The sequence below is a fragment of the Prionailurus bengalensis genome, chromosome C1 (genome assembly GCF_016509475.1).
Source record: "Prionailurus bengalensis isolate Pbe53 chromosome C1, Fcat_Pben_1.1_paternal_pri, whole genome shotgun sequence".
Taxonomy (NCBI): Eukaryota; Metazoa; Chordata; class Mammalia; order Carnivora; family Felidae; genus Prionailurus; species Prionailurus bengalensis.
Window position 1 is genome coordinate 46,713,934 of NC_057345.1, and position 24,880 is coordinate 46,738,813.

Genomic DNA, 24,880 nt, shown 5'->3' on the forward strand with positions numbered 1-24,880 from the left:
CCCTGACCTCACAGAGCCAGAATGAGGCAGAACAGACAGCGTACTGAGGTGATCACGCCAACACCCCACTTCCTGTACACCCACCATGGTCTGGGTGCCGTGCTAGCTGCGTCATGTTCATCTTCTTAATGTTATGAAGAGACAGATGCACTATGATCTGCAGTCTACAAATGACAAAACTGGGCTTCACAAAGATGTTGTCACTTGTTCAACTTTCAAAAATTAGTAGGCAGCAGATCTGAGACCCAAACTCCAATTTTTCAGACTCCAAATACCTCTCCCTTAACCATTACATTTTCCAGGCTCCATGCTCAGAAATAATTATATTGTAGCATTGTAAGGACAACAACAGAGGTATTAGTAAGTCCAAGGGGAGTCACCAAACAGAAAGGAACTCATTTGGAGGCACAAAGGAAAGGCAGGGCATTATTCACAGGGGCTGACACCTAAATCGGGTTTTGAAGCATAAGTAGGAGTTCATCAGGCAGATAAAGGAGGGATTTGAACGTTCAAGAAAAGAAGAGCTCAGGCCTCCAGAGGCATAAAAGACAAGAGCCCACTAAGGTATTGCCAGGAATCCTGCACACCAATTATATAAAGTGATAACAAGGATAAAGATAACAGTTAGCTGTTAACGTAGGCAGGAAACAGGCTAAAGGGTCATGCATATGCACATATGAACAGACATTATATAAACACACACACACACACACACATATCTTCTTATGTGATTTTCCCAGAGCAGAGACTAACTTGAGTTTTACTAGACCCCTGGTGTGAGTAAAAACAAGCAGAACTCAGCTAAGGCCATCATTGACTTTCATGGGGCCATTCAGCTGCAAAGAGCCCAGTCTGCTGACACTGAGCTTGTATAAAAACCTACACGTGCATATTTGTCATTTCTCCCTACTCAGAAATAACTACTTGGCCACCTAGCACATAAAACGTGGCATGTTTTGCACCTGTCATTTTCTAGGGGGTCTAGCAGCAATCAAAAAGGAAATGAAGCAAAGTGGAGAAAGAATCAAAGCTAAGTGTAAAATGTGAGTACCTGCGGTGCCTGTGCATGAAATGGAAACTATCAAATTTGAACTCCTAAAATGACGTATTGCCAAATGCAAGGAGGAAGCAACCCTAGCCCCGGTTGACTCTGTCCGATCCAACAACACAGACATGGTGAGGTGGAAAACGAACTAGGAAAATTCTGATGGAGACCCATTCCACTCCTCTGTGTATGACATGGAGTAAATCATTTAACCCCTCTAAGCCTCCATGTGTCATCTAGAAAGAGGCACAATAATATACCTAATGTCATGCTCCTGATCAAGATTACATCAGAAAATGCACGTAAAGGACTTCAGCACAGCGGATGACCATCAATACTTAAATGGCAACATAAAACATGTTGATGCTAATCTAAAAATACTTCTGCCTAAAATAACGTTTTTTTAAAACATGAAGGGTCTAGGCTTGATTAGGGTTTACTAACAATAGCAGCTCTGGGATATGGAGCACTCATAATACCTTGCAATGTTGCATTTAAGTGTCACAACCACTCTGTGGAGCAGGCACGAGTATTACCTCCATTTTAGAGGCAAAGAAACCAAGGCATGGAATTACATAATTTGCCCAAAGATAACACAAATAGAAACTGAAGGAGGAAGATTTAAACTCAGACATTCTAGTAACTTAGAGCTTTTTTGATGCATCTGTTTAAAATTAATTACTTCCAGGGTATGATGGTTAATTTTATATGTCAACTTGGAGGGTGTTTTTGGATGAGATTAACATTTAAATTGGTGAACTTTGAGTAAGCAGATTGTCCTCCATAATGTGGGTGGGCCTCACCCAATAAGTCGAAGGCCTAGTTACAGCAAAAAGACCAGATTCCCCAAGCAAGAGAGGATTCTCCAGCAGATGGCCTTCCGACTTCGTCTGCACCATTGGCTCTCCTGGATATCCAGCATGCTGGCCAACACTGCAAATTTTGGACTTGCTAGACTATAACTGCATGAGCCAATTCCTTATAATAAATCTCTCTCTATATATACACACATCCTTTTGGTTCTGCTTCTCTGGAGAACCCTAAGAAAGGAACTACACAGGAAAAACTAATACACAGGGTTTTGGTTTTCTGTTGTGGCTATTTTTACCTTCCAATTCCTTGTATTTTCTACCCCATTTATTCAGTAGGTATTTTCTAAGTGCTTCACATGAACCAGGCACTCCACTAGATTACAAGGTGAAGAAGAAAGATACTCTGTCTTCTAGCCTATTCTGCCTATGGTTTTCCATCCCTATATACCCATGTATCTCCTCTCTGAATTATAAGATCTTTGAGATTCATGACTAGCCTTTGTATAAACAACAAGTACAGAGTTTCAAATAGACTATACAGTAAATACCCATCAGTGTTGGCAAAATGAATACACTGTATGTTTGCCATTGTTTTTTTTTGTTGTTGTTGTTTGTTGTTGTTGTTGTTGTTGTTGTTTACCCTTTACTGAGTATATGCTATGCTGGATGCTCAGCATTCATTTCTATCTCATTTTGTCACAATTTAAGGAACAAAAAGGGAGACACCAGGAAGTGAGGTGACCTGCTTGAGGTCACGCCGAGTTATTCACACCCAGGTCTGAGTCCAAAGCCAGTGGACCTCTCACTACGGATGCTCCTTTTTGCAAACGATAAATAACAGATGAAGCCCGGGATGAATGAGCACCCCCCGGAGCTCCGGGGCCCTTCAGCCAAACTTCACAAACACACAACTTCATAGCTTGCATGAGGCAAAGTATAAAAATGAAGGCAATCGGGTGTTATCTATAAACACCTCAAAGCTTTTCCTTTCATTTAAAAATTCTCTAGTAATTGTTTTTACCACAGTTAATCATAAAAATGAATCACCTCAAATTTTTAAAAGAAATTCTCCTTCAAGATGTGTCAACTTTGTGCCATGAATTCATTTATTATGAGACCACATGATGCCTCCAAGTACTGCATTTTATTGAAACGTGACTTTTTTTTTCCACTCTGTTTTGATTCCACATCTGAAAATCGCTTCTATCAATCTTTCACTGGAGCCAAACATAACTGTTTTGCTCACTGAAACATTAAATACAGACTCAGGGCCCAAGAATCAAATTAAAAATAAAATAAACTAGTATCTGGCTGACATTCATAGCTTCATATCCAGGGAGACCACAGATTTGAGAACAGTTGTGAACCCGCTTCCATGATAAAAATCAATCAATCCTAATCCCTTTGCATCTTATGTCATTTAAAAATCCAAAGACTTCATGTGGGTTGATTTTTCTTTTTGAGAATCAATTTTAGAAATTGTTGACTACACTGATTTTCAAAGGGGCGGGGCATCTTCAATGAAACCGCCAGACTCAGTTTGGTCATTGATTGGGATCGATGGTTTTCTGCATCAGTTGCTGCTGGGTTGGGGGTGGGGGTGGGATGCACGCCATATACTTACATTCCCCATAATGCATCATTCTCTTTCTAAACAGTGGCAGCAAACAGGCACATCCAATATTGTATTACTCTCTTCTTTCATTCATGATGATGTCTCACATGGGCCCTGAGAGTCTGAAAAAAGAAGCATTTCCTAGGTTCTAAGGATGAAGGGAACCCTAGCCAATCCATCATGCTTTGTCTGCTAATGATAGACTCATGCATAAGAGCTACCATAACTAGAGAGGGGCAGCAGGCATGAAAAGGAGTGAATCAACTGTCAACGGCTGGGGTCTGAAGGACAGCAAAGCTGTGATTAGAATTTTCAATCAGACTTCCATGATTCATCACAGTATGGGGCGGGGGGGTGAGAGAAGTTTGTAGAGGCATATTCCTCCCTCAACCCTGCCGTCCCTTCTTCTATTAGCAGAGTTAAGTCATAGGGGCCATGGAAAACTCCGTCTTACTGACCCAAAGAATAAAACTTTAAAAGATCTGCTAACATGGGGCAGATGAGTGCCGGGATTAAACATCTCTCTCCCCACAATGCCCAGATTAATGTCTCTAAAATACAATTCTGATCTTGTCATGCCTGATCCAAGAACTCTCATGTCTTCCTTCTCCCTTCCCCTTCCTCCTCCTCCTTTTTCCTTCCTCCCTTTCTTCGCAACTCCCTCCCTCATTTCCTAGCTTCCTTCTGGATTATCTTCCTATCCTTTCCTCCTCCTTTCTACTTATCTATGTACTTTCCTTCCTTCCACCATCTATTAAGCACTTACAAAGTAAAATCATTTCCTGATGGAAGAAATCACAGCCTACTTAAGGGGGACACCCACACGCAGACAACCTCAGCATGGTGTGAAATAAAATAACGGTGCTGTGAAACAGTGGGATACTGGGGAGTGAGTTCCCACAAGCTTCCCAGATGAAGCGGCCATGTGCTGCCAGCATAGGCAATAGCACACACACACGGCGGCATGAAGATGAAAGGATGTGGCGTTCTCCAGGAAGTGTAGGTGGATCAATGATGCTGAAGCATCGTTTATGGGAAAGTGATATGGAATGAGTCTGGAGAGGTAGGCAAGCCCCTGTTATGAGAAGCTCCGTACCTAGGAATTTTATGAAGGCAATGAAGATAAACAATAGGCATTAAGCAGAAGTGGTGGTGGTGACTAGATTTTTAACTAAACCTCCATAAATGTGCACATGGATCCTGCCTGAGCACACTATTTGAAACTGCAACCCCACTCCTAGTTGCCGCCCTTGCTACTTTTTCTCCATTGTACTTGTCACCATGCAGTACTGGATTCACTAAATTTTAGTTATTGTCTATCTGCCTCTAATAAAATGTAAGGTTCATTTTGAGAGCCGGGAGCTTAGTCTCTCCACTGTTGTATCCTTTGGACACAGAAAACTATTTAGCATGTAGTAAATATCCCATGAATACTGTGGAACAATATGGTCTTTTTAAAGACAGCAAAAACTCAATCATCTCAGCATTTTATCTGGAGGAAAGACTTTGTCTTTAAAGAGGATACCTCACTTAAAACATGCCCAGTCTCGGGGCGCCTGGGTGGCGCAGTCGGTTGAGCGTCCGACTTCAGCCAGGTCACGATCTCGCGGTCCGTGAGTTCGAGCCCCGCGTCAGGCTCTGGGCTGATGGCTCGGAGCCTGGAGCCTGTTTCTGATTCTGTGTCTCCCTCTCTCTCTGCCCCTCCCCCGTTCATGCTCTGTCTCTCTCTGTCCAAAAAATAAATTAAAAAAAAAAAAAAAAAAAAAAAAAAAAACATGCCCAGTCTCAACTCCCTGCAGAATGCCAGTGAAATGCCTACTTTAAATGTAGTTACAATAAAAAGTTGTGGAAAGAACTTAGAACAGTAACTGGCATGTAAGAAGTCCTCAATAAATTTCAACTATTGCTTTCTGGCTTTGTTGATATCATATCAATTTCCCCTGCCTGGGAAGGCCATAAGAACAAGGACTTTTCCATCCATTACACAGTAGGGGCTCAAAGAATGACTTGTGATTCATCAGAAATCTAGACCATCAACCCAAGGAATTCTCTCTTTAAGTCAGAAAGTGAGCAATTTCCCTAGCATATTCTAAGCACCACAAGAAGCTCCTTTCAGAGAGAAAGAAGTCCTGGGAATGTCATGTGTTTTGCAATCATTGCAGTTTAGAGAACTGAAGCTTAGCGGTGACCAGTGAGGCTCCTCAAGCCATGTATCCATGCTTCTTGGGAGGACTGGAGATCATCTTCCATGACACCATCATACAGCTACCATAGCAAATTAGAATGTTGCTCTGACATTTTGACTGCCTACCACAGTAGACCATACGCATCTTAACAGAAGGATCCCATAGCTGGGGAAGAAGTAAGGTGGAGAGTTAAGAGCCTGGCATCCAGGGCCCAACTTCCAGGTGTGAATCCCACCTCTGACATGTTAATCTCTCTCCGCCTCAATTGCACTTTGAGAACAATAATGCCCCTACTACCTCAAAGGGTCACTATGAAGATTCACTGAGCCAATGCTCAGTGAACTGTTGCCGGCACACAGTACATTGTTAAAAAATGTTATATATTCTCATTGGCACATCTTAGAATATAAGAGGTACCCAAACAATGCTTGGTGAATTAACAATATACACATATCTGAATTTCCTTTTAGTTGTCCACAGAAAATGATTACGAAAGGGGCTCAGGCACAACTCAACCCATATCCCTGCTCAGAGATGTTAACAACTATACTAGCAACTCAAAAGGCACTCTGGCTGGTTTGATTTGAGGCATAGACTTTAAGTGCAAAGGCTCAATTCTTCTCCTGTGAAACTCAGCTATCTCCCGGGGTTGTCTTGTAACATGTTCAGGTAACATTTGGTGTTTTACAAACACTAGAGCGCTATAAAATACTAAATTGATATTACAAACAGAGACGCTCCAGGCACTCAGCAAAAGAGAGGGTTAAAAAAATGGGATTCAAACTACTTTGTCTTCTTACATTTGTGCAAAATTAAAATGACTCTTTGCAGAATCCAATTTGGATAAGCCCATGTCAATACTACTGATACAAGCCATCACTAATGACAAGATTGATAGCTCAGGAGGGCCAGTCATTTCATGTTCACTGTGCATCATGCTTAATTCACCAAAAGGAGTTTGTGTGTATAATTAATATGCTTTTCTTCCCGGCTTCATCTGGAAACATGTAAAGGGTCTCTAGGGAATTCTGTAAGTTAGAAACAATTAATAAAATAAAACCACTTAATTAAAGAGAATAATTGGAGCCTATTTTATACCTGAAAATGGAGGGATAAAAATCACTTTGGAAACACATTGTCGAAAAATTGCTGAGTTTTTAAAGAAAGAATAACATGTAGATGGAACACATGTGAGTCATGATAGGGGACTGATTTCCCAGGCCCTTTGTTCCGGAGTGATTTAAATCCAGCTGACCTGACGTGCACACGAAATGCAAGATTACTGACCATACAATGGCAAGTGCCATTCTTGTGTACAAAAGCTTCGTTTCTTATTATCATTACTATCCCAATGCACAGTTAGAACACCTTTCCTGTACCCATTGTAGGGATCCCTCAGTAAAAAGCAGCCGCTCTCCCCCTGTCTCGCAGAAACGCCTAGTCTAGTCAGGAGAAGAGAAAAGTCCCCACACAACTAAAATGAAGAGGGACCAGCACTGCATGGCAGCAGAGGACATCATGGAATAGTGACAGAGAGCTCCCAAAGCAGCCTCGAAGAAACAATGCTTTCCGAGGTCATGAGTTCTCAGAAAGAAATGAGCATTTACAAGCATAGGAAGAAAAAAATGCAACTACACATATAACATCATGTACTAAGTCACAGACACGTGAACGTACCACTGTTCTGGTAAATTACATAAAGCTCAGCAGGTCCCAAGAACCAAGTATATGTTTCAGAGCAGAAAGACATGATGTTAGAAACCAGGTGGGGAAAAGAGCATATACATGAAATAGAAAGACGAGTTCAAATCACATAATCATGTTATCGTGCATGTACGTAGCATCTCTAGGCTTTAGTTTTCTCTTGAATAAAAACAGAGCTCTAGGAACACTTGAAGGTGGTACACAGAACTATGGTTCCCAACTACCTGTATCCCACCCAATGAGATATGTATTCAGCCACGCCTTTTGCACCTCAAGAGAGATGAAGAATATTCCCTGCCCCATTATCGAGTTTGGCCATGTGACTAGGTCTGGCCAACGGAATAGGAGCGGACATAAGGTGCAGAAACTTTAAATGCACTTATGCAACTTTAAATGCACTTATGTTGTTCTGAACTGAACAGACTTCACATTTCAGACCTCTGCCATGAGGATCACATGGCTCACAGGAGGCTGCTCCCAGAGCCTGGGTTCCTAAAATTAAAAGACTCTTGGAAAAGAGCTAAGCAGAGATGCAGACAGCCTGGATAACTACTGAAATGTGGGGGTGGCTTGTTACCAAAGCAAAAAATCACCAAAGAGGAAGTCATGCAGGTAATGGTACAATAATCAGAGAAGAGCCATGATAAATATAAGCATGGGATAGTATTGAAGAACCAATAACATATGTAAAGACACTCGTTCCGTATTAGGCAGTTAATCAATGTTTGATTCCTTCACCTTGGACCTTGCAGAAAGCGGCAACAGTCTCAGAGTTAAGCAATTATAATGAAGGTCATGCCAAAGCATGAATACATTAATTTGCTCCATATTAGACACCTGCCATCAGAATTAATTGGACATATTCTGGCCCGGCCCCACCTCTATACTCTCAATCTGTAAAATGGACAGAGTAGCTCTGTATCTACTTTAAATAGCAGCTCTCATCATTATAGTAATCTATGTGGAGTCCTTAAAAGAAAGCCTAACATCATATGTGCTCAATAAATGTGTGAGCCAGTCATCATTTATTACTGTTAACATTCAACAACTAATATAATACCTGTTGCAGTTTACCAAGGGGGGCGGGGGGCAATACCTATACTTCCTCAAAGACATCAACTACAACACACCAAATTTTATTTATGTTTAACTGAACTGATGACCCACCCAAAATGTATGTATGCACATGCGCACAAACACATAAACACACACATGCCACACACGTGCAATCCTTTATCTTTTCCTGTTAGGGTGTCTATCGCCATCTCTGAATAAGTAATATGAGAAGCTGTTTCCAAGTCCTTCAAAAGCTTTCAGTGAAAAGGCACAGTGGTGAAATATTTGGACTGAGCACAGTGTAACTCACCAGACAGGTTACTATTTTTTTGTTTCTTTGGTAAATATCTTTACAATGAATTTCCAATGTGGTTTCACAACTTCAAAATATTTGGTTAGGTCATTAAAAAGCAATCACCATGAGCTTTTGAAAGTTTATTCATTCATAAGCAAAGTGGATCTATTTTCTTGTCTTGAAATGGTGGGTTGTCATAGGTTTGTTGTGCTAGTGACTTTAACATCCAAGTCAGTGGTTCTTAAACTTTTGGAGGTGACACATCCACTTGAGACTGATGAAAACCTTGGACACACTCTCCAGAGAAATGCACATCCAGAATCCAGAATCCCAGCCACATTCTCCCCTGCAGCTAACAGAGGATGCGATGGCCAGGGTCGGTGATGGAAAAGGTGTGTGGAAAGGGGGGGCACCTATAATATACAGTAGTTCCCGATTCAAAGTAGGAGGGATGGAGGCCCCAAGAGGTTTCTCCCAGAACAAGTTTCCAAATGCCCTGTTTAATGGGGATCGGTGGGCCAACTGTGCCTCAATTTTTACTGTTCAGTTTCCTCATAAAATTGGGGGTATAGGGGCGCCTGGGTGGCGCAGTCGGTTAAGCGTCCGACTTCAGCCAGGTCACGATCTCGCAGTCCGTGAGTTCGAGCCCCGCGTCAGGCTCTGGGCTGATGGCTCGGAGCCTGGAGCCTGTTTCCGATTCTGTGTCTCCCTCTCTCTCTGCCCCTCCCCCGTTCATGCTCTGTCTCTCTCTGTCCCAAAAATAAATAAACATTGAAAAAAAAATTAAAAAAAAAAATTGGGGGTATAATAGCTCCCCCACCAGCATGGTGTTGTGCAAACCAACAAGATGATCCATGGACAGTGCTTGGCACATTATAAGCTCTTCCTAAGTATCAGCTACTTCTTCTGTGTTAGGATGCAGGACACTGAGGCCCAAAAGAGGAACAAGCTGCCCAAGGCTACACAGCTCGTCAGTGGTACAGTGGGATGAGACGCTGAGGGGCTTCGGGAAGAGAACTTCCAAGTGAGCCAAACGCTAGAGTTAACAAACCAGGGCATCTAGAAATAAGAAGTGCTCTAATCAGCTGATATTTGTTTGTGGCTCAGCTGTTCTACTGCACCAGCTGCTCCAAACTTTCAGACGTGTCTTAGCACAGCACAGAATCACCCCACCCTATATTCATCCCATCAGCCTCAAATCTAATTTCAGTCCTTGAGAGGTTTTTTTTTTTAAAGGGGGCCTAAAATTGAATATCCATTCCTATTTATAGTAAAAGGACATTTCCTAAGAAAGTGCCTTGTAAGGATTCAGATCCTATTTCCTCAGCAGTTTTCCCACTGGCCATTTTGGGTCTATTTTGATTCCTTTCCTGATTTAAATATGTCTCAGAGGCACCAATTGCTGAAGGGAGGAGAAACTTCTCAGTGGGTCCATAGCCACAGGGTGTGCCCAGGGCCAGCATTAAGGGAAAGGGCCCGAGAGAAACCAACACTGCCCCAACTTTGGAGATGGGAAGAAAATCATCTCAATGGCGAATGCCAAGTATATTTCTAGGAGAGTACTGAAGAGCTAGCCCAAATCTAGACTCCAAAATTATAACATCAGTAGCATGGGAAATTATTTAAAATCAAAAGACGAACCATCAAACATGTGGTCTAGAGCCAAATTGGGACAAGAGACCTTGGTTACTGGCCCTACACTGACATTTTCTAGCTGGGAAACCTTGGGAATCCCCTCTGCCCTCCTGGGCCTCAGCTGTCTTATATAACAGGAAAACAGCTAGACAGAGACAAGTTATCAGATTAAATGGCCTATAAAGACTTTTTCAGCTTAAGAATCAAAGCAATAGAAGAATATTTATAGTAACATATTTCATGACAGGACAAAAGTGGAAACCAGCCAATGCCTCCCATTACTAGAGGAGATAAAGGAATACTCTTAGAACAAAATACCACAAAGCAGTGAAAATAAACTATATGTATGTGTATCAATATCAAGCAATCTTAACCATTAAAAATAAGGGGTGCTTGGGTGGCTCAGTCAGTTAAGCATCCAACTCTTGATTTCCGCTCAGGCCATGACCTCATGGTTCATGGGTTCCAGCCCCACATCAGGCTCTGTGCTGACAGTGCAGAGCCTGCTTGGGATTCTCTCTCTCCCTCTTTCTCCCTCAAAATAAATAAATAAGCTTTAAAGTACATATAGTGAGAACCAAAGGCACAAGAATATTGTACAATATGATTCTATTTATATAAAGTTCAAAAGCAGACAAAATGAAACTGTTTGGGGATACCTATACAAAGGTATTAAGAAAATGATTAACATGAAATTCAGGCTAACAGCTACCTGGGGAGGGGTGGGGAGAGGAATGCTGTCAAGGAGGAGACCTTAGGAAGATTTCAGAGACCAATGAAATTCTATTTTATGGTCTAAGGAGTAGATACCTGGGTTTTTATTTTATGTTTATTTTATTCTTACTCATTAATTGTCCCCATAAGGGTCACAAACTCTTTTGAACATATTCTACGTATCACAATAAAAAACAAGTCTTAAAAGGACCTGACATTGTAATAAAAAAGGAGTACTGCATTCCAACCAAATACATGATACACTATTAAACCCCATAATGGCTTGACAACACAGGTCATATTGTCTTCATTTTGCAGACAAGGATACTGTGGTTTTGAGCAGTTCAGGAAAGAGGAAGGGCCACAAGCCAGAGGAGGTGTCTTTGACTGCAAAGTCCATGTACTTCCTACCGCACCAGGCTTTGGGTACACAGGGGAAGGAAAATTACTTTCCCCAGGTTGTCCAGGAATTTATAACTAAAAGGGGAGGAGTCTAGAATCTGGCCCTGAAGTTCAGGTTCCTTCTAGCATGACTGGCTAAATTCTATAAAACGTAAGCAAGGAGAAACCGGTATTTACATGCTAGTTCCAAAAAATATATACTAAGCTTCTTCAGTTTATCTATCCCCTTTTGATCTGGTTTGCATGAGGTACGGAAATTTATCTCATATGTGTAGCAGTGGAAAGGTGTACAAAAAGATAGGACTATGCTAATATGGTTGTCTGCATATAATTTTCATATCCAAATGTGCCCTGCTCTTTGCAAGATCAATTTTCCCCCAAGGATGCTTTCCTTCTCCCAACCCCAAATAGCAAAATGGTGGTACTCCATTTTCTGATATCCACGGATTTTCTAATTTAAACAGTGTTATTGTCTCTGCTGTTTATGAGTTTGTTTCCCATTCTCAAGAAACTTCAATCCACACATAAGCTACAAATGTGTTTCCTTCCATTTTTTTCCATTACTCGTAATTAGGTAGTAAAATACAATCCACCTACGTGAACAAGATGGGTAAAAGAAAGTAATAGCTAAATGCATTTTTCATTTCACACATAACGATTTGTAAGCAGACAGTCACAAAGTCCCCTGAAGCTAACCACACAGTGCTTCCCTCAATGATGGAGGGTTTCGTTGTTTACATCCATCACTGAGCATCAGAGCTGAAAGAGTCACCACCCCATTATCTGGCACACTGTGTGGCACATGGCAGCAGCTCATCAAATGTTTGCAAAGTAAAGAATAACGGCTCATAATTATAGTGGCTAATACAGACAAAGAAAGCTTATCATATGTCAGATACTGCTTTAAGCATTATACCTACATAAATGAACTCCTATTTAATTCTTTATAGTAATCTCCAAAGGTTGGTATTGTTATTATCCTCACCTCAAAGACAGGAAACTGAGGCTGAAAATTATTATGGAACTTGCCCAACATTACACAGCTGGGGAGCAACACAGCCGGGACCAGGCTGTTGGCTCTGGCGTCTGTGTTCTTAACCCAATGCTACTCTGAAGATCTCTGGGAAGAGATGGGAAGAATGTAGCCCAGGAATGTAAAATGATGATGTAAAGGTCACACAGAGCAGTACTATGGAAAATACCAAGAGCCTAAGAGTCTCAAAGACAGTTTCCAATGAGACCTAGGTGCCTTCCTCATTAGGGGACACAAGAAACACATCTGTCCAGGGACTTGCTGGGGTTGGGCGCCTGTGATTTGGAGACTGTAGGACTGGTGTCAGTCTTGTGTTTGCATGTTTCCAGCCCCTGCTCTGGAAAATGAAGCCAGTAACATCCACCGCAGCAGACTGCAGTGAGAATCACATCAGTGAAACAGCAAATGCTCCCCAAGTGGCACCTACCTAAAGAAACCATGGAAGTTTAGGTCTAAGTATCACGCCACGCATTTGCCTGCCCACTGAACATGGGCAAACTTACCCAAGGGGTATATCTGCTTCGCACAGATCTAGCAAAAGGTTTATACTGGAAACACACAAAGAGAAAGGTTCCACATCGGGGCGGGGGTGGGGGGTGGTGGTGGTGGTGAGGGATAGGTAAGTAGGGAGTAAAAGGATGCCACTTAGGAATCTACAAAAGTAAACATTTGCTCCACTGTGCCAGAACATGCCCAAAAGAATTAACTAAAATTGAGGCAGTACTGCTTAATGGTTAAAGCTTGGCTGATGGAGCTCCACGGACCTGGTGTTGCACCCTGCCTCCTCCCCTTGCTAGTTGGGCAATGTCTATAAGGCCTTGACTTTCCCCATCCCTGCTACAATTGCTATGAAGATTTATCACAATGGCTGGCACAGAGACAGAGCTTAATCAATGGGAGTAAAAACCCAACAAACCATGGGATGAAGGATGGACAAGAAGGAGATCCAACCCTCCCTCTGGGGTTGGTACCCAACAGTATTGAGATGATACAAATTATTTAAGAAAAACAAAAAAACCCTGAAAAGTCAGGAAAAGACATTTTTCCTCTACATGCCCAAGTACTTAATATTCTTAATAAACATTTTCCTTCCTCATAGTTTACCCATGCACCATGAACACAAAACTTGTGGATGAGAGATATGAGTGATACACATGAACGTCCCATGCGTGGGCCTGCAAAGTGAACACAGAGGAAATCTTCTTTGTAGAACTACCATTTATACAGCGTGTAATTCCCTGCTTTGATTGTTAACAGCCCACTGAATTCTCAGAACAGTCCTGTGCTCCCAGAGGCAGTACAGGGTCCAAGCCTGGGCTCTGGACTTAGGCTTGGGATGAAATTAAGGCTCTGCTCTGAACCTTCCAAGAAGACCATCCAGCTAAGGAATCCTGGAGCCAAGTCTTGAATCCCGGAGCCTGTTATTCCATGTTTTAGCACTATTCTCAGCCCTCTTTCCAGGCATTCTCCCTGGCTCAGCATTTGATCTCAGCCCCTGTGATGAACAACATTCCGTCTGCAGTGACCAATGACTATCATATTGCCTGATGTCACCTCACTGACAGGACAGGCTTCACTGACAGCCCCCAGTTACAGACCCATAACACCATCTTCTTGCCTCTAACACTACACTCAGCAAACACTGTCTGCTTGTTTCTGTTTGGTTTCCTCACCAAAACGTGAGCTCCAGAGGCCAGAGATCACGTCCTGCCAACTGCTGCGTCCTGTTACCAAACATGCGTCAGCTGCTTAGGAAATGTCAGCTGATAAATGAAGGAATGGGTACCATCAGGAGAGGGCGTGATCGAATCACAAGAAAGCTGCATGCAAAAGGACAGCTGAACACAAAGAACAACTGCATTCAAGTTGCAGATTTGCCGAACACTGGCTTTTAAAAATTTTTCTACAGCACAATAACCCTTCTCTGGATTTCTGTTTACTCATAAAGTAAAAGAATATAGTTGTACTTGACTATTTCTAAGTTACCATAGCCAGGTCCAGTGTTTTGTGGTTTAGGAAAACCATTGTTTATCTGTGCTTGTAAATCCAGGTCTAATTTTATTGGGAGGGGGTGGAAAATGAATATGAGAGAGAGAGAGAGAGAGAGAGAAATTTAAAAGACAAGAAAAAAATCTCTGACCTTGGACAAGTCATTTAATCTCCCAATGATTTCCAGTTTCCTCATCTGTAAATCGAGAAGGTTGAAGCAGGTCATTTCTACCATCTTTCCTGACTTTAACTGAAGCGCCTTTTAATTCCACTTTCCTCTGCAAGCTTTGAATCCTGACCTAGAAATCCACTGTACCTTGTAAATGTTTTTTATGGTCCTTTTAAAATTCACACTATTGTGGTGGTCAAAAGCCTAGAGAATGAATTTAAATCTCAAGTTTTTAAAAGTGACTTCAAACACCTTCCAATAACACTAAACTTTTGTGCTGTTTCAGCATAAATCTTGGGAAGGGCTTCTATCCTCTGACTTTTTTATAACTCTGAATGCAGGCGTACAGAATACAGCCATCCTGGTTAAGACCAGTCATAGCTCTGGCAGGGCAGCCATGGGAGTTTGGGGAATAAGAAGCAGCTACATGTACAATTATGATGATAGGGGATATATAAAATACCATCATTCATCCCCCACGGACCCGGAACATTGTCCCTCCTGCCAGTGTGGATTCGAAGAGACCAATGTGCCTCCTTAGACCTGGACACCTAGTATAACAAACGTGACCTTCAAAGGAGGCAATGTAAACAGGGCTCGGGGATGCCCGTTTGTGGAATATCCCATATCCAACAGCAGACAGTTATAATCACCACAAAAAGGTACCTTTCATGGCATACGACCATGGATGTCCTGTTAATGCATCATTTTAATATACTTTTTACACCCAGGTAGCCATCCATCTACATCTACTGAAATGTCTGCTGTGTGCCTATTGTTCAGACGCTGGGGTAGAAAGGAATAACAAAGACTCTCAGTCTTTCTTATGGAAATACATACTTAATATTTATGAACATACATATATAAATACCTAAAAGCATACACTTATGGAAGCTGTATATACATTTCATGACAGCTAATTGGTTTCTCTCATTCATCCAACAAATACTAACTAACTGGGGACCCATGACTTGGCTCGCAGTCCCAGGCTACAGGGATGCAAAAAAACAGCCCTGCCCTCCCCTGACATCCTAGAGGGGAAGTCATTGTGTGGACAAGCATTTGCCACAGTGAGGCTGGCCTTTGCCTCTTGTTTTACACACTCACGAGATTCACTTCATTCTGTCCTTAGAGTGCTGAAGGGCCTTGACTGAACACACTTTAAGGCAGCGATTCTCGGTCGGGGTCTCTCTCACTCCCCAGGGGACAACATCTGAAGACATCTGGGGTTTGTTACAACTGGTGGAAGGAGGGGCTATTGGCATCTACCCTGTAGAGGCCAGGCACACCACTAACCATCCTACAAGGCACAAAATGTCAATGGTACTGAAACTGAGACATCCTGACTAAGGTGTGTTTGACCATTCTAAAAATAATACGGTTAAACTTTAAAAATCAGGGATATTTATAGAATTGGAAACATTTAGAAGCCTCTGGTTAAGTTTAAAAAAACCTACAGAATGGAAGAAAAACTATTCAACTGAATTTGCATGAAAATAATAAACATGTGCAGGAATCCATTAATGTTTGCTTTACCCAGGAGGAAATTCAGGGACATTTACAAATTATGACAATTTCTTTATATATGTCATAAAATGGTGTGTTTAATATCTCCCGATTCACCTGGGGGAGAATGGTGCTTGAGTCTGCCTTTGGTTTTCCACCTTGTGGGGCCCTCTGTTTAAGACCTCACATCTCCCACTTACAAGAAGAACTTATCTCCAGAAAGACACATGGGCCCTGAGGCCTAATTCAAGGTTTGAGGAAGGCTGTAACTCAGGCATCAGACAATCAATATTCCAATTTGGAATTTAGCACTTTGGAGACAGAATGTTCAGAAACACACATAAAGGATCTGCTTATGATTGAGGCCCAAGTCATATTTATAATATAATCACCTAGTAAAAACAGTAATGACCTCCGGCTGACTTTACACAGCATGCTTTGGCACACAAGCTCCATAAAAGGATTTTCACAGACCTTGCCTTCAAGAAAATACATTTAAGTTCCTGTTCTTTTTTTCTATCAAGACTAAAGAGCCCAGACAAAAATACCATTTTGCTTTCAGAGTGCCAAATACACAGTATGTATAGGAGATTATCTTGTAATAATACAATAATGTCCTCAAGAACTCTTTCTGCTTATACATGTGACCTTTAAGGTGAATATATAATACACTTTTGGGTTCATCCTCTCTACAAGCAAAAAATCATCTCTCTCACCTTCCATGGCTGCCTTAAAAACATAAATCAAAACACCCGCTGACTGACATACTCAGCTGCTAGTATGTTTGCTCACCCCTCTGTGTCCTCCGACCAGCTTCCACAACCCCTTAATGATGCTCAACAGTGATAAAATTTTAACAACACATAACTGGGCTGATAAGCCAAGTGAGCAGTTAAGGGCATATACAAGTCCCTGGAAGGGAGAAAAGAAAGTATGTGTGCGTGACTATGCATGTGCACACGTGCACCCATGCACACATAACAGAAGCAGTCCTGGTACAACCCCCAACCCCTCAGTGAAAAGTATTTGTATTTCATGGGAAATGAAAGAGAAGAGAGCACAGCAGCTATAAGCGCAAAGCAGGGTGAAGCAGTGTGAAGAGACTACAACCTTGTAAATTTCTGTACCTCCCAACTGCCTATGCTCTACTTCCTTTACCTATGATCTATTGTTTCTACATCTGAAAATTACTTCCGGAAACTACTAGCAAAAGTGGATGAAAAGAAACAAGGAACTGCAAATTCTGGTCCAAGCAGAATAAATCGGGGAGGGGGGCTCCCCCCGACCACTGACATAAGCATGAACATATTTCAAGAATATAATCTCTAGGTTCTTATAAAATTCAGGTTAATTTTTTTTCCCCCCTGCAAATTACGTATCTTTGGCACCATTCTGAAATGTGGATCAGAAGATACTTAAAGGATTATTAAAGAACAATTGGATATAATTTTCTAACCTTATTTCAGACCCTTCCAGGAAGCATATCCCAAAGGGATAAAAGAAGGGTGTGCTTTTTTTAAAAGCCAGTAAAATTCTTGATGGCAAAGCCTTTCTATGGTACACCCAGGGAGATAGGTCCCTTTGTTGGAATCTGAATTTGCCGATACAGGCATGCTAAGTGTGCTCACGACAAATTAAAACATACAAGTCAACCAACCAACCAACAAAAACTTTGTTTAAACAGTAAACATTTGTTGAATAAATGAACAAATGGATTATTTTATGATCGATGATAAAGCTAAATGTTTTAGCAGGAAAGTAAACAAGAAAAGAATAAACAAAAAAGTCCTAGGAAAGGATAAGCATTTTTGTCAGAAGCTATTATAATATAGATCGCCTAAGAGGACACAGTTTCATAATTTCAGTGCCTTCACTGACAAATCAAGAACATGTAAACCTGTATTAATTTCTAGTAGGCTTCTATATTAAGAAAGGTATTATTTCTTGCCTGGAAAGTAAGTTTTGGTAGAAGTGAATGATCTTACAATTACCATGCTACTAATATTTGACATACAAGAAATTTATCCCAGAGTAAATCAGCTTTCCAATTATGCTCAATAAATTCAGAGTTGCCTTATCTGGAAATTAAAAATTAAATGTTTAAGTTGCAAAGAGCTTAGAGACCCAGTCCCTAGGGACCCAGTTGATTCCTTCCTCATGCCCAGCCTACTCCAACACTCTGCCTCTCCTCTCAGATGGGACAGCTTGGCCCCACCCCAAGGATCTATCTGGGTAGCTCTCAAACCCTGGCTTCATAGTACAGTCATCTATGGATCTTTTATAAAATACTTGGGTGACACTCCCCCAGACAACGATGTAATGGCTTTGGAACTGGCCCGTGCACAGGTATTTTTTAAAAAAGATTTAATGTGTAACCAAGTGCTTGGAGGGGCTCTGCCTCATCCCAGGAACGTAGCTAGAGCCCACCCTTTAGAATTGGCAAGCTGAGGGGTGGCTCAGTTGGTTAAGCGTCCGACTCTTGATTTCCACTCAGGTCATGATCTCATGATTCGTGAGATGGAGCCCGGTGTCGGGCTCTGTGCTGAAGCCACTGAGCCTGTTTGAGAATCTCTCTCTCCCTCTCTCTCTCTGCCCCTCCCCAGCTCACTCTCGCTCTCAAAATAAATAAATCAACTTAAAAAAAAAAAAAAAGAATTGATGGGGCGCCTGGGTGGCTCAGTCGGTTAAGCGGCCGACTTCAGCTCAGGTCACGATATCACGGTCTGTGAGTTCGAGCCCTGCGTCGGGCTCTGGGCTGACAGCTCAGAGCCTGGAGCCTGTTTCAGATTCTGTGTCTCCCTCTGTCTGACCCTCCCCCATACATGCTCTGTCTCTCTCTGTCTCAAAAATAAATAAACGTTAAAAAAAAAAAAGAAAGAAAAAAAAAAAGAATTGGAAAGTTGTAAGCCCCTACTTAAATTCTCAGAGGGTTCAGCACCATATCCTGTCTCAGCACACAGGCTTCTTCCTGGTTTCAGAAACACTAATCCTAATGACAGTGCCTTCATTTAACGTTTGTTCCACCACCCTGATTTACAGGTCTGGACCCTTCTGGATCCCCCTGGCTGCCACAGAATGGCACACATAGCAGCTAATGAGGACAAAGGAACCCTCAGGGCGTCAGTCTTGAGCTTGCCCTAAAAAGGAGCCTTCCACATAAGAAGGTGGCTCTCCCTCCACCACAGGTACACACACTTGGTGACAAGGAGTCCTTAGTGCTGCGCTGAGTGCTTCATCTACAGGATCTCACTGAACCCTCACAGCTGCCCTCTATGTCAGGTGACATTATTAGCATCACATAAGGAACTGAGGTGATATCCTTGCCTCAGGTCACAGAGCCAGGAAGTAACAGAGATGGGGCGGGAATCCAACTCTGATGACAAAGGCCACTGTCTTAGTCTGTTTGGGCTGCTGGAACAAAATATCACAGACTGGGTAGCCTATAAACAACAGAATTTTATTTCTCATAGCGCTAAAGACCAGAAAGTCTGAGATCAAGGTCAAGGTGTTGGTAGATTCCAGTGTCCAGTGGGGCCCACTTTTTAGTTCACGGACAGCCTTCTTTTCGCTGTGCCTTCACATGGTAGAAGCGGGGAGGGGTCTAAAGCTCTATCATAAGGTCTCTAACACCATTCATAAGAACTCCACCCTCGTGACCTCAGCACCTCCCAAAAGCCCTGCCTCTAAACACCATCACATGGGGGGGGGGGGTCAGGTTTCAACAAACGAACTTGGGGAGGGCTACAGCAGCTGTGCTCCAACCCCCCTTTGTTTGTTAACCACACAGCAGCCAACAGTTACATAGTGCTTGCCCTGTTCCAGGCCCTGCTCTAAGCTCACAGCATGGACTAACACAGTTAATCCTACCAGACCCCTAGGAGGTCCTTCAGACAAGGAGACTAAGGCAAAGACGTGCCCCAGGTCACAGAGCTAGTGAATGCTAAAGGCAGGATTCTAATCCAGGCAAGCTGGCTCTAGAACCCAAACTCCGAACTACTCAGTCCCATTCTCTTCAACCACCACACCTAGGAGCTGCAGTGACCCTCTGCCAAGACTCTCAGCGCACAGCAGCACTGTGTGGACAAGGGCTGCTTCCTCCACAGGCCAAAGCTACCTGAATGTAAGAGCAAGTTGTAACTATTCCCATATCCTCTGAGTCTTACACACTACCTGGTATACAGTAGGTATTTAAGAAAGAGTTGTTCAACCCCTACATTCATTCTTTTGTTCAGTAAACACTTCGTGTGCTACCCACTGTGAGGTTTCAAGGATAGAAAGACCAAGTGATCACAGCTCCCATCTTCAGGGTTTATGTTGTAACTGCAGAGCCACGAGCACAGCTAAATGCAGTATTCCACAATGAGCATGCTAACAGAGGCATGAACTCAGTGCTGGGGATGTGCTGTGAGCAATTCAGTAGTCACACAGGAAGCTCAAAGTCCCCTTACATTATGGCTCCACTGTCTTGTCTTCCACATACACCCAACCAGTCTGCTGCTTTTCTTAAATATTTTCCCCAAACCAACTGCTATGCCAGAACGGACTCCAAAACACTGCAGTTTTGAGATATGCAGCTCATGGTTGAGCCCTTTCCACTCCCAGCCCTGCGATTTGTTATTACGTCTTCAGATATTTACAACGACTGTCTCCACGGCCAGGGAATTGAGCACATTCAATGAAACCTAGTCTTCTTGCACACCGCTGGGAACTGTCACTGTGATGTGGGTGTTGCCTGATGGAGTAGTTCCTACAATGCCCCAGCATATAAATGTCCATCAGCCTCTCACAGGTATGTATAAAAACTCTGTCCTTTGTTTCTCACCATACTGTTTAGTACGAGAGAATTAATGCAAGAATTTAAGCTCCATGAATGTAAGGATATTTGACTATTTAATTCACTACTATATCCCCAGTGCCTAGAACAATGCCTGGAAAATACTGAGTGCTCAATGAATATTTGTTGAATGAATAAACACCTATTTCTTTACATGTTTGTTTCAAGTTCCTTGTGAGCTGCTTAGGGACAGGAATGGCTTCATATTCCCAGGACCTAGCAAAGTGCCTGTTACGCAGTAGATGCCTAATAAATGTTTCATGAGTGAGTGGATGAATGGATGGGTGGATGGAGAGATAGAAAACCATTCTAAGATAAAGAGACTCATCAAAACACAAAGCCTACTGAGAAATTACCATCATTGGCCAGTTTTATCAAGGGAAAAGAGCACTGTCTTGCCTAATGGTTCGTTTCAACAAAATTTTGGTTAAACACATGCAAGAACCTCAACGAATTGGAAGATATGAATTTCATCATGGAGTATGACACAGATGCAGTTTGTTGGCATAAGGAAGTGGTTCTCAAAGGTGGTCCAGGGTCTACCGACATCAAATTCATCTGATGATCTTATTAAAAATGAAGATACCTGAGCCCCACTCCTGGTCTATAGAATCAGAATATTTGAGGACAGGTGCCCAGAAACTGGCAATTGTGACAAGCTACCCAGGTGATTTTGTATACATATATAAATATATACATATGTTTTATATATATATATATATATATATATATATATATATATATATATATATATATATATAAAGTCTTTAGTTCCAGCTCCTGACAAGGGTATATTTGAACGTCAGAAAAAGGGACGTACCTACTAGGCAATGCAGAGGCCTTTTTCCAGTAAGTCCTCACTCAAACTACCTAGAAGACTCCCAATGAAAGACAGTATAGTTGACAATATGTTACCTAAGCCACTTCTATCAGTCAGGGCCCCAGAAAGACCTAGGTAACATCTTCAAACTGCATAGCTTTAGGAGAGCTCGATAAAGGAACCATTTGCAAAGGTGCAGGTAGGGTTACAGGGTAGCCATAGGGGACAGTGCAGTACTTCACGGCTACAAAACAGTAGGAGCTGCTACTGGAGAGGCCTGAAAGAAGGGAGAAGGAGAGGTTAGCAGAACCCGAAGACAGAGAGGCTGGGTGGAGAGGCCCATTCTACAGGACTGTGACCACCAGTGGAGAGAAGCAGCCAGTCTGTAGTGATCCTGAAGCCAGGAAGATGGAGAATAAACCTCCCAACTTTACTTGTTCTCCCGCCAATGTTCCCACTGGCCAAAGGAATCAGGAGCTTCTAGATGCTAATAGCATTATACCAGTCAGCCTCCCAGGCACACAGCAAGGTACAGGCAGGATCTGGAGGGGCCAACAGAAGATGCCCAGCACAATGGCCCCCACCCCCCGCAATGTCTCAAGAGATTTTAATACTGGCATCCCACATATGTGACGACTCAGCCTGGGGGGAAGGTGCCTCCAAATAACTAACAAGGAGAATAGTTTGCTCTATTATCACTCACAGTCCCAAGGTTGGTTTGACAATAACAACGAAGACTGATAATATTCCACTTCTGCCTAAAAATGACATGGAAGCAGTCAGCAAAGAAATCAGAGGAGTTATGGAGTTGAAGACCTAGTTTAAAACCTGTGGAACAGGAGCCTCAAATGTGAATTTCTTTCTCAACTATGAAATGGGTATAAATAAAGCCACCCGCTCTGCCTGCGCTAGTATGTCTCCCATAATCATTGCATGAGATATTGGGTATTAAGTGCCTTCATGAAATTGCCAAGCCCTATAAAATGTAAGTTATAACTGTCCCACTAAATACCCTACAGATGTGCAGATCTGTGCATCAGGAGGAGGGAGCAACCAATTTTGTTTTCACACTTGGATGATCTGTGCCCAAATCAAAGGCAAACCACAACATATGCTTTTGTGCGAGTTTTCTTATTTTTAGAAATGCATTAGGGAGAAGAAGGAGTCACTGGAATGTACGGAATTTGGCAATGCAGCACAGAATGCCTCAGCAACTTGAAGGTGGGTTAAGAACATATGTTTTACAGCCTTTTTCATAAACCCAAAAGGAGAATAGGGAAGATGTCACTGCTTACTAAAATTGTTGCTACTTCAAGTACTCCCTACGTTTGATTAGCTTCCCTTTTAAAGTTAATTAATTATAGTGGAATGAAAACAAAGCACCAGAAGCAATGTCAAAAGACCTGGCTTCGAGATGCTGTCCCCATAACCAGCTGGGCCCCACACCTTGGGGTTTGCAGCTGAGCTGGAGCTTCCAGACTGTGGTGTGGGTGGCTCTAGGGTGACTTTCTACAGTTGTTTCAGGGCCTCACAGGAGGTCCCTGCTGCTGAGGACGGAAGAGGTGATAAGGAGGGTCTGCCAGCCAAGAACCTCCTCCCAAGTCTCTACCAATCCCATACAGTGAAGTTACCTGTGAAATCTCCTTTTTGAACAAGTTCCCACTGCTTAAAACACAAAACCAACAAAAGCAACTTTGAAGTAGATGATCTCTAAGATTCCTTAAAATGTTGCGTAAGACAGTTTTATGAACTCGATCGCATCCCACCGCAGCTGGAGCTGTGAAGCCAGGAGGGAGTATTTACCCACATAGTTACCACGTATTTACCTTCCAGCTCTAAAGCATGAAGTAAGGTACTTAATGAAGCTACAAAGTAAGAATCGTCTACTCAGAGTGAAATTAATCCTACGGCTCATAGGCAGGTTTGTCAAATTTTTTAGAATACAGGTAGATAGGGTCTTCTCCTCTGAGGCATGGTTTAGCTGCTATCACAATACTTCCATCATGACATGTTAGCAACTGCCTATGGTTGGAAACAGGCAAACCAGCTTCCATCATTCAACCAAGCGGCTGCCCCAGGGTAACACAGACAATGCTGTTTGCTTGTTCACCAGCTGGAACAACTTCCGCCCAAATTATGCAAACGAGGACAGATTCCGCATCACTTGTTAGATAAGGGCTGACCTCCAAGTCCCATAGAGAGTATGATTTCCCACTCCCAGCATTTTGCCGACAGGGAAACTGAAGACATAGTAGAAAGAAATTAAGGCTATTGAAGAGGGCATCTTTTGGGATGGGCACTGGGTGTTGTATGGAAACCAATTTGACAACAAATTTCATATATTAAAAAATAAATAAAAAATTAAAAAAAAAGAAATGAGGGCTTTGCGTTACAGGTCAAGAACTCATTTTCAACCTCCACCACTCACTAATGCTGTGACTTCGGTAAAATATGTCACCCTTCAAATCCCAGTTTTTTCATCTGTCAAGTGGAAATGATGACATTAGTTCATATGTAAATCCATGCGAAGCTCTTAAAAAAGGTGCTTGCCGCATAGTAAAGAATACTAGCTATGATTATTTTATTCATCAATAAGTTACTATGTGCCAACCACTTTGCAAGGCTTTATCATACCATGCAACAAATATTTACTGAGTACCTACTAAGCGCCAGACACATTCACCATTTTATTTATAGCCCCACAACAATGCTGTGAAGTGGCATGATAATTTCCATTGTCTGGATAGGAAACTGAGACTTAGGGAAATTATTAACAAAGCTTTGGCTGCCCCAAAGCTATGAGGCTCTACCTTTTCTTGAGACCACTATAAAGCTGATATGGTTACATAAGCAAAGCATCTAGCCCAGGGTAGGTCCCAGTAAATAGTGCCTACTATCATTAATATAATCATTTATGTTAAAATACTGCTTGGTACCTATCCTGTTCCCCAAATATCAACCAAGCACTACCTTTGTATTTTTTACTGTATCTAACTAACACTTGTGTCTTTACTTACTAAATAACTTTTTTAAAGTTATAAGCATGTTTTAAATTTAAATTTTAG

At 42.2% G+C, this 24,880-nt stretch overlaps 1 protein-coding gene across 10 annotated transcripts in view; it reads right to left on the reverse strand.

The window, feature by feature from the left end:
• The window catches only part of DAB1 (DAB adaptor protein 1), a 1,144,406-nt gene that overhangs the window by 337,171 nt on the left and 782,355 nt on the right, over positions 1-24,880 (reverse strand). The window contains exon 1 of one of the 10 annotated variants that reach the window (XM_043575097.1): positions 3,482-3,610. The exons of the other annotated variants lie outside the window; for them this stretch is intronic. The gene's annotated coding sequence lies outside the window, so the exon portion shown is untranslated. Of the gene's footprint in view, positions 1-3,481; positions 3,611-24,880 lie in introns of those variants that run through there. 10 annotated transcript variants of the gene reach the window in all.